The sequence below is a fragment of the Myotis myotis genome, unplaced genomic scaffold (assembly GCF_014108235.1).
Source record: "Myotis myotis isolate mMyoMyo1 unplaced genomic scaffold, mMyoMyo1.p scaffold_m19_p_3, whole genome shotgun sequence".
Lineage (NCBI taxonomy): Eukaryota > Metazoa > Chordata > Mammalia > Chiroptera > Vespertilionidae > Myotis > Myotis myotis.
The window spans coordinates 206,145,434-206,153,939 of NW_023416335.1; the positions used below are offsets into that span (position 1 = coordinate 206,145,434).

An 8,506-nucleotide genomic window follows, 5' to 3' on the forward strand; every position below is an offset into this window, starting at 1 on the left:
AATCACTTATCATTGTTAAGTGGTTCTAGGGGTGGTTCTAGGGGTGACTGGGCTCAGTGTGGCAGTCCCCGCCCGGGGTCTCCTGGGTCAGTTAGATGGTGGCTGGCGTCCTTTTGACGGCTTCTCTTGCATGCTGGTGGCCGTGACCTCTTCTGGGGCTGGCAGTCAGTATGTCTACAGTGGCCTCTCCATCTGGGTAGGGCTTCCTCACAGCATGGTGGCTGGGTTCTAAGAGGCTGTTTTGCCTCTTATGACCTATCTTCAGGGGTCACTTTATGCTACTTCCATTGTACTCCATTGGCAATAGTGTTACCGTCTAAGACTATTGGGTGCAGGTAGGGATGTGTCTCCTTAGGTAGAGTGCCCTGGGTATAACTCCTTGAGAACCACTCCTCTCAGTAGGAAGATCTGTGAGTTGAAGAAACAAGTTCCTCGTCCTCCCTGCATACCCAGGAAGCAATGGTGGGACAGGCACAGAATAACCCCCGTAGACACTCCCACTAAAGGGGGAAATGTGGAAGGCACGTAGCGATCACTGGTCCATAGCAATTCTGAAATCCACTTGGGCACATGTGGCCCATTCCTTGATTAGTAATCAGTTCTACTGCCCTCTGGGGTTTTGGTTCTTTCTTCTGAGTCACCCTGGCATTTCCATAATAAATGACCAGTGTTTGCAGCAGAGTCATTTTCTTAGCCTTCTTCCTGCTCATCGATATTTGAGGGTCCAAAGGGCTCTCTTTTCATTTGGTGCTCTCTGCCCTTTCGTTCATAGCCAAAACAATTCCTTTAAAAGTTTTGAGGGCTTCTTATGAATCAATTTTTAATTCATTCCATTTTACAAATCTACCCCCATAAATCTTTTTTTTTTTTTTAACCTTGGGTTCCTGGCAAGGCTGTTCTTCAATTTTTTTTTTCAAAGAGCAATGGTTTAAAAGGATGGGTTTTCAGCACATGCTTTTAAGACCCCCATAAGGCCTTTGTCTGTCTGAGAGGGTCTATGAGGCACTTTAAATCTTTCTGAGGTCTTAGCAAAAGGCTTTGCAGTAACACTCTTAGATTCATCTTCAAGCCATTTGACAGTGGCCCTGGCTCTGACCTATCTTTGCCTGAAAGTCAATTCTTCTTTTGAGGATTGTTTGTCATATGGGTGGATGGGGATGAGAAACGTTTCACACCCTTGACAGAGGCTGGGTTTGCACCCAGAGCCACCTGTTCTCAAGGCCGGCCCTCTTGCTGAGGGACGCTGTTGCCTCTCTGCACGGTGGAGTGATCAGGGAATCCTTCAGGAAGGGTGGGTTCACGCAGTGGGGAGAAGGGAGGGTATTCCAAGCAGGGGAACCATGTGGATGAAGGAACAGGAATGGAGGGACAGGCACAGTGTGTCAGAGGGCAGCATGGCACCTGAGACCTTCTGTCCCTCTCACCTTTGCCTTCTTCTTCATACATCCAGTTCCTACCGCCACTTCCCTTGTGGCCACTTTTTCTGTCCCTTCGTAGCATAAGCCCTACTATGTCCTCCATACTGCCTTTCACTCTTCAGCCCATTGGCCCACAGGGTCCCATCTTCCCTACGAATGCCCTTCCCGTCTTGCCCACCTGGAGAGTGACTGACTTATCGGTCAAGGCCCGAGATGAATGTTACCGCTGCATCCTCAGGGAGCTTGCAGCCCAGCGGGAGGGACTCAGAATGAGCAGAGCATCACACGCAATTGTGCCAGTAAATTTGAGGTGACAACGATGATTAAATGCTCTGGAGGAAAGGGGCAGGGTAGGTGCTGTGAGCACATCCAAGAGAGAGGTGCTCTAACCCAGTGGCTCAGAGAAGGCTGCCTGAGGAGGTGACATTGGGCAGAGCCCTGAAGCACACCCGGATATGAGCCAGGTGGAGGAAGGATGAGCAGAGGAGTGTGCCAGGCACGGGGACAGCCTGGGGAAAGGCCTGGGGTCAGAGAGAGCATACTGTCAGTCATGCCGACAAGCAATGGCATTATTATGATTATCATTATTAGTAAATCATCAGCGCACATTTCAGTGACCTTTCTCCCTCCCAGGCTCACTTCCCTGTGCTTCTGGGATCACCTACAAATAACCACCAGTGCCTGCACATGTGTCTCAGGGTAACCAGGCACCAAAACTAAGATACTGTTAACTGTCCCATTGAATAGATGAGGAAACAGGCACAGAAGAGTTAAGTAAACACAGAACTGAAAGTCTTGGAAACTGAAGCACCAACAGTGTGTGTGTGTGTGTGTGTGTGTGTGTGTGTGTGTGTGTGAGAGAGAGAGAGAGAGAGAGAGAGAGAGAGAGAGAGAGAGAGAGAGAACGTGAGGCTGCTGAGGTGTGTGCAGGCCAGGACAAGGATTTAGGGTATAGGAGGCCTTTAAGGGGCTGTATGCATATGGGGTGACATTCTGACTGATGTTGGGACAGTGACTGAGGCAAACCTGGATTAGAGGGACTCAAGCAGATGCAAGGGATGGTTGGGGGCTTTGGGTATCATTTGGGGGGCCCTGAGGACCCAGGAGGCAGGGGCACAGAGTTCACTCCTGGGAAGTCCAGGAAGCACCAGGAAGTCCAGGGAGCACCTGGGCATAGAGGGCCTCCATTCCTTGCACCAGCCCCAGGTGCTCATGTCTCCAAGGGGAGCACACCCGTGGTGCCTCTTCTCCCCATCCCAGCCCCTTTCCCACCCTCTTTGATCACAGAGTTCTCCCTGGCCCCCACCCCTGGGACCTCTGTCAGGGAGGGTCTGTGCCTGCAGCCCAGCACCCCTGCCACCCAGCAGCTCTGGCAGCTGCCATGGGAAGGCCAGCCAGGCCTCCTGACCATGCAGGTCCTGGGGGTCCGCACGTGACCGGCTGGGTGCCGGCTGTTTCTGCCCCAGTGCCCTGTGCGGCCCGCCCGCCTAGGCAGATGGTCTTGGAAGCCAGTGCAGTCTGGACGGGGTCAGGAGGGTCTGCGGGCTCCACTGTCTCCTCCTCTGCCTCTGCTGAGCCGGCTGCCCTTGTCGCTGGTCTGGAGGGGCCCTGCACAGCATGGCCAGATGTGACCTGGAAGTGACCCAAGCATCCAGTAGTGCTGGGTGTGTGGGATGGGGGTCCCAGGAGCTCTGGAGGTCCAAGGCGGGGCTGGAGGGTGGGAGGGGGCAGGAATGGGAGGACTGTGGGCTACCCTGCAGATGCTCCTGATTGCACAGTGGGCCCCTCACTGGGTGGCTTGTGGTGGTGGCAGGGCCCCCGGAGGAGGAGGTTAAGGGCTTACATTTGCTGAGGGCTTACCATGGCCTGGCCCTCAGTAAATGTTACCTTGGACTATTATCTGCCACTCCTCACTCCATCACAGCCCCTACCTGCACCTTTCCTGGGAGTCTTTCTCCAACCCCCCAACTTCCGAGTTTAAACATGGGTTCTCCCTGCTCGCACTGTAGGACCACTGTGTCCCTGCAGGTCTGTCCTAAACATCCCAGCCATGGGTCCTGCCTGCACACCTGCTCGCTCACTTGGACCTAAAGAGCACAGGTCCTATGTGGGTTCTGCATCCTGACTAAACTTGAGTACTTGGCTTCACCTCTCTGAGCCCCAGTTTTCACATCTGTAAAATGGGTACAATCATGGGCACTTGGGTGGCTTGCATATCTTGGCTATTGTAAACACTCCACCAAAGATAGGAGAATCGCTGGGTTACCAGGCAGTTCCATTTTTTTTGTTTTTTGAAGAACCTCTATACTGTTGAAAACTTTCTTTAATAGTAGCAAGGACCCACCAGGACCTGGCTCCTGTGTGCTCCTAATTTAAACACCGCCTTACAGAGGATACAGCCCCTAAGGAAGTTCTGGACTCAGCACCCTGAACTCATTATAGTCCTGTGTTACCCCAGCCAATGCTTACGGTTGGCATGTCAACTGGAGAATGGGCAGCGTTGGTACTTGGGCCAGTTCTTTGAATGCTTGCGCTCAACATATGATATCATGGTGCCAACTGGAGAGAGTGCGTCAAAGGCCAGCAAACCATGGTACTGCCACCTGTGGCGTGAACCTAACCGAAGCCAGGCTGCAGCAGCCAGCACCAGCCTGTGCTCCACCTCCGTGTGCAGGGCCAGGCCCCACGTGTATCTTCATCTTAAACTTATTTTATTGATTGATTGACTGATTTTAGAGAGAGGGGGCAGAGGGAGAGATTTTAGAGAGAGAGAGAGAAGGAGAGAAACATGGCTTTGTTGTTCCACTTATTTATGCATTCATTGGTTGCTTCTATATGTGCCCTGACCGGGGATCGAACCAGCAACTTGACATATCGAGATGACATGCTAACCAACTGAGCGACATGGCCAGGGTTATATCTTAATTTTATCTGCTCTTCGCAAGCCTGAAAGAAATGTTAGTTTTAAAACCACAGCAATAAACACACAGATAAAATGAAGCAGCAGCAAGGTATATGCCCCCCACGTGTCGCAGGTGGGGCTTTCCCCTGCCCTCCCCCTCCCCCGTCCTTAGCCAGTGCAAGAACGGAAGGGCCCCTGGCCTTTGGTGGCGGAGATCCCCACCCAAGTCGAATCCTCTAACCTTCAGAACAGGCCTTGGGTTATGAGCGCAGTGGATGGAGCGCCTCCGGGGAGTTCAGGAAAACAGACAAGCTTCCAGCACAGCTGGGCTGTGGCGTTTTGCCTGCCTTCAGCCGCGGCAGCCTGCGCCTCTGGAAAGGCGGCTCCTAATTGGAATGGATCGAAGCGTCTTTGCTCCAGCTTTGTTCTCGGTCTCCATTGAATCGTTGCTTTAAGACTTAATCTGGTGCAGTCGCTGCTGGGCTGGGAGCCTCGGCTCTCTGAGCTCCTCTGGGCTGGTGGTGGCTGGCAACCGGGGCGGGGGAGAGGTGCGGGGGGTACACTGCACCCTCACGCCAGGCCTCTTTTCCTTTTTCCTTTTTCTCCCCACCTGCTTTCTCTCCCTTTAACCTCCCTTCATTAACCATCCAAGGCTGTCCAGGGTGCCTGTCCCTGCTGGTGGGAGTATAAATTGGTACAAATTCTCTGGAGGGCAATTTGTCAAATGCTATTAAAAGCCTTAAAAAGGTGCATAGGTTTTGACCATGAAAGTTCCCTTCTAGGAATTGGTCCTGGAGAAATAATTGGACAGGGGTCCACATAGATGTGCAGAGGATGTGGCCCTCAGTGCTTTTTGTGAGTGACAGCTTGGAAACCGGTGTTCATCTACAGCGGGGTCATTAAAAATGATTATGCGATAAACCAGCGGGAGAAGAGCCTTGGGGAGCTATGGGGAAATTTGAATCTTGACTCATTGTTAGATGCTCCTAATGAATTACTGTTAATTTTGATCAGGTGTGATAATGGCCTTGTGGTTCGTTTAGAACAAGCATGTCAAACTCGTGGCCCGAGGGCCGCATGCCTCATTCATTTGGCCCGTGTTAGCCTTTGAGTTTGACATGCTTGGTTTAGAGACACTGACAGAGGGGTTGGTATTTGGTTTAAACTGTTAAAACAATAACAGTAATGGAAGGGGATAGGATAAAGCAAGGGTGGCAAAATCTTGCAAGTTCTGGCTAATGGGTAAATAAGTGTCTATTTTGGGGTATGTTTAAAATTCTTTATGGCTTAAAAAGAAATAAAATAATAATATAAAACTGGATTTCTTGACCGGAGATGATGTTCACAAGATAGTAAGTGAAAATAGCATGTATGGCACCACGATATGTACAAAATGTTATATGCAGAGGAAAAGGGTGGAGGTGCATATACTAGGATGCTATTGGCCACTTCTGGGTGGTAGGATTTGAATAATTTCCATTTTCTTCTTTATACTTTTCAATAGTTCCTGACTTTTTTTCTTGCAATAAGCATACATTCCTTTTAGGCTCATAAAAAGCATAGTTATTGAAGAAAATTTGGAAATCACCTACAATGCATTAGACTGTGCCTGGTGAAAGAGGTTTTACATATCAGAATCCATACACAGTAATTGGAAAGGTTGAGGCTGTTATGCCCATTGGATAAATGGGGAAGCCGACCATCAGAGAGGGTGAGTGACATGCCTGCGGACACATAGCTGCGATTCTAACTCCACTACAATCCCAGCTGCTTCTCAGGGACTTCCGAGGAGCCCCGGATGTGGTCCCTGCCCTCTGGGAACCCACACTGCCCTTGCTCTCCTGCCCCTCTGCTCAGTCTGCATCACCCCCCTCTGCCCCTAGAACCAGTTACATAATGGCTTTGGCAAAAACACTTTTTCTTCACACCACAGGTAAAACTCGGACACCACCGGGTCGATATTTTCTCCTAATGAGCCTTCGCAGTCTTCTTGCCTTTTTAGCATGGGAACGGGCTCTCTGCTGCTGTCCCCTTCATATTTATCTGCTCTGTTTACTGGCAGAGAGGAAGGCGAATGGGCATTGTATACATAAATATCACAGACCCACAGAGGCTGCAGCGGAGTTCTTAAGCCTGGCTCCATCGCTAACAATTTGCAACCTAAAGAAGTCACTCTCTCTGGCTCGCTTGCCTCTAAAGGAAGTAAAGGCTAACACATTAAAAAATCAATCGGTGTTCTGCGGAAAAGGGGAAGAAAACTCTGAGTTGGCTTAAAAGACCTTTCCCAATATTTTGCTAACATTGGAGATGGATGAAAACTTGTCGCCACCTCCCTCCCATCAGCTCTTTGCTGAACTGTGATGTCTTACCGGGTCTCCTTACCTCCAGGCGCTTCCTCTCCCACTCCATCCTCCAGTTGCCCCCTCGGTTGATCTTCCTAAAGCAGACATCCTGGTGAGTCACTTCTGTTAAAACCCTATCGGCTCCTCACTCCCTTCTGGAAAAAGTCCAACTCCTCTGCTCTGTGTGATAACAGCTCCATGCGTTTGCTTTGTCCTTCTCTCCAACCTCTCACCTGCTGGGCACCCCTCGCTCCTCGCCCCACGCTGCATGCACAGTTCCCCAAGCGGGCCCTCAGCTCCGTGCCTCAGGGCCTTTGCACATGCTCTTTCCTTGGTCTGGAATGCCCTTCCCCCACTAGCATCAGGTAGTGGGCCCTGGAAACCCTCCCTGCCCACGAGACTGGAGCTCCTGGAGGGCACAGCATCAGTCATCCCTCCGATCAGCAGGGCCCTGCACAGAGATGGACACAAGAATGGGCGCACAGATGCAAAACCGAAGGCTTCTCTCTGCACCTCCAGGATGGGCCAACTCCGCCAGCAGATTTGGGTTAGTGTAACTCGCAGGTCCCATCTTGGGCTCAGTTGAACCTGTGCTTCCTGGCACTCCAGTTTGGGACAGGACATTTTTAGTTTTCAATGTTCCATTTAAAAAACACAACATTCTGCCCTAGCTGGTTTGGCTCAGTGGATAGAGCGTCAGCCTGCGGACTCAAGGGTCCCAGGTTCGATTCCGGTCAAGGGCATGTACCTGGGTTGCAGGCACATCCCCAGTAGGGGGTGTTCAGGAGGCAGCTGATCGATGTTTCTCTCTCATCGATGTTTCTAACTCTCTATCCCTCTCCCTTCTTCTCTGTAAAAAAAAATAATAAAAAAATCAATAAAATATATTATAAAAAACACAACATTTTAGCACCGAGATGAATGTATTTTATCACAGACATGACGCAGGTTGCCTCCTGCCCCTGAGCCTCCTTGCAGAAGACGTGTAACTATGCACCTTCCCAGCCGTGGGAATCTCCAGGGCTGGCTCTCAGGGCAGGAGGTGTCCTGGTGAACCACTGCGTCTGGGGACAACATCCGGGAGCTGCTCCTGCACCATCCACATCTGAACAGGGACCCCAACAAAGGAAAGTGCCCGAGTGTCACAGAGGCATTGTGTTTGAACTGGGGAACCCACTCCAAAAGCGCCCGCCTGCTGTGTCCCCCTCCCACTCTGGGCTTCCCTGTTCTCCTGGTGGCTGAACCAGAGCAGTGTCAGCAGGCAGCCAAGGATGCTACAGAGGGTCAGCTTCACGGAGCCAGGGAGGGAAGGATACCCTGAGGGTGTGAGCAGAGCTTCCCCTCAGTCCCCAAGGAGACAGTAGCTCTCGGCGGCGGCTGTGGCTGCGGCTGCGGCAGACCCTGGCTGGGGTGCTCTCTGGGTTCTGCTCGGCGTGAAGTCGTGTTGGCCCAGTTTTCTCCTCCATGGATTGTAGGAGATTCTAGGGCAGGTCCTGAGTCCCACCCAACTCCAAACCCCCCGAAGTCCACACACACAGTCCATGCATGCCTGAGTCCCAGTGCTGGGAGCCGGGGAAAGAAAGTAGAAGATGGCCCACCTCTGAGGGGCCGATGAATCAGCCATGCCCAGGGCGTGCCAGTCACTCTGCCCTCTCAAATCTTAAATGTCACCTTCTCAGAGAGGTCTTTCCTGAGCTCCTTAGGGAAGTGCAGTGATTAATAACCACTTACTACGTTTCCAAATTGTGCCGGGCACTATGAGGACATAAGAGCTACGATGTCTGGCATCCTGTAGCCTTTGAAATAGAATCCATTCCTTCCAGTCTGGCCCTGCCCATCTCCCC

General features: G+C 51.5%; 1 long non-coding RNA gene across 1 annotated transcript; it reads right to left on the reverse strand.

Moving 5' to 3' along the window:
• Positions 1 to 4,185: 4,185 nt before the first annotated feature.
• Positions 4,186 to 6,766, reverse strand: LOC118651739. The gene is made up of 3 exons (XR_004966333.1): positions 6,703 to 6,766; positions 4,562 to 4,706; positions 4,186 to 4,364 (listed from the first exon to the last, which is right to left on the reverse strand). It is a non-coding gene; the product is annotated as an uncharacterized LOC118651739 (long non-coding RNA).
• Between the last annotated feature and the right edge of the window lie 1,740 nt (positions 6,767 to 8,506).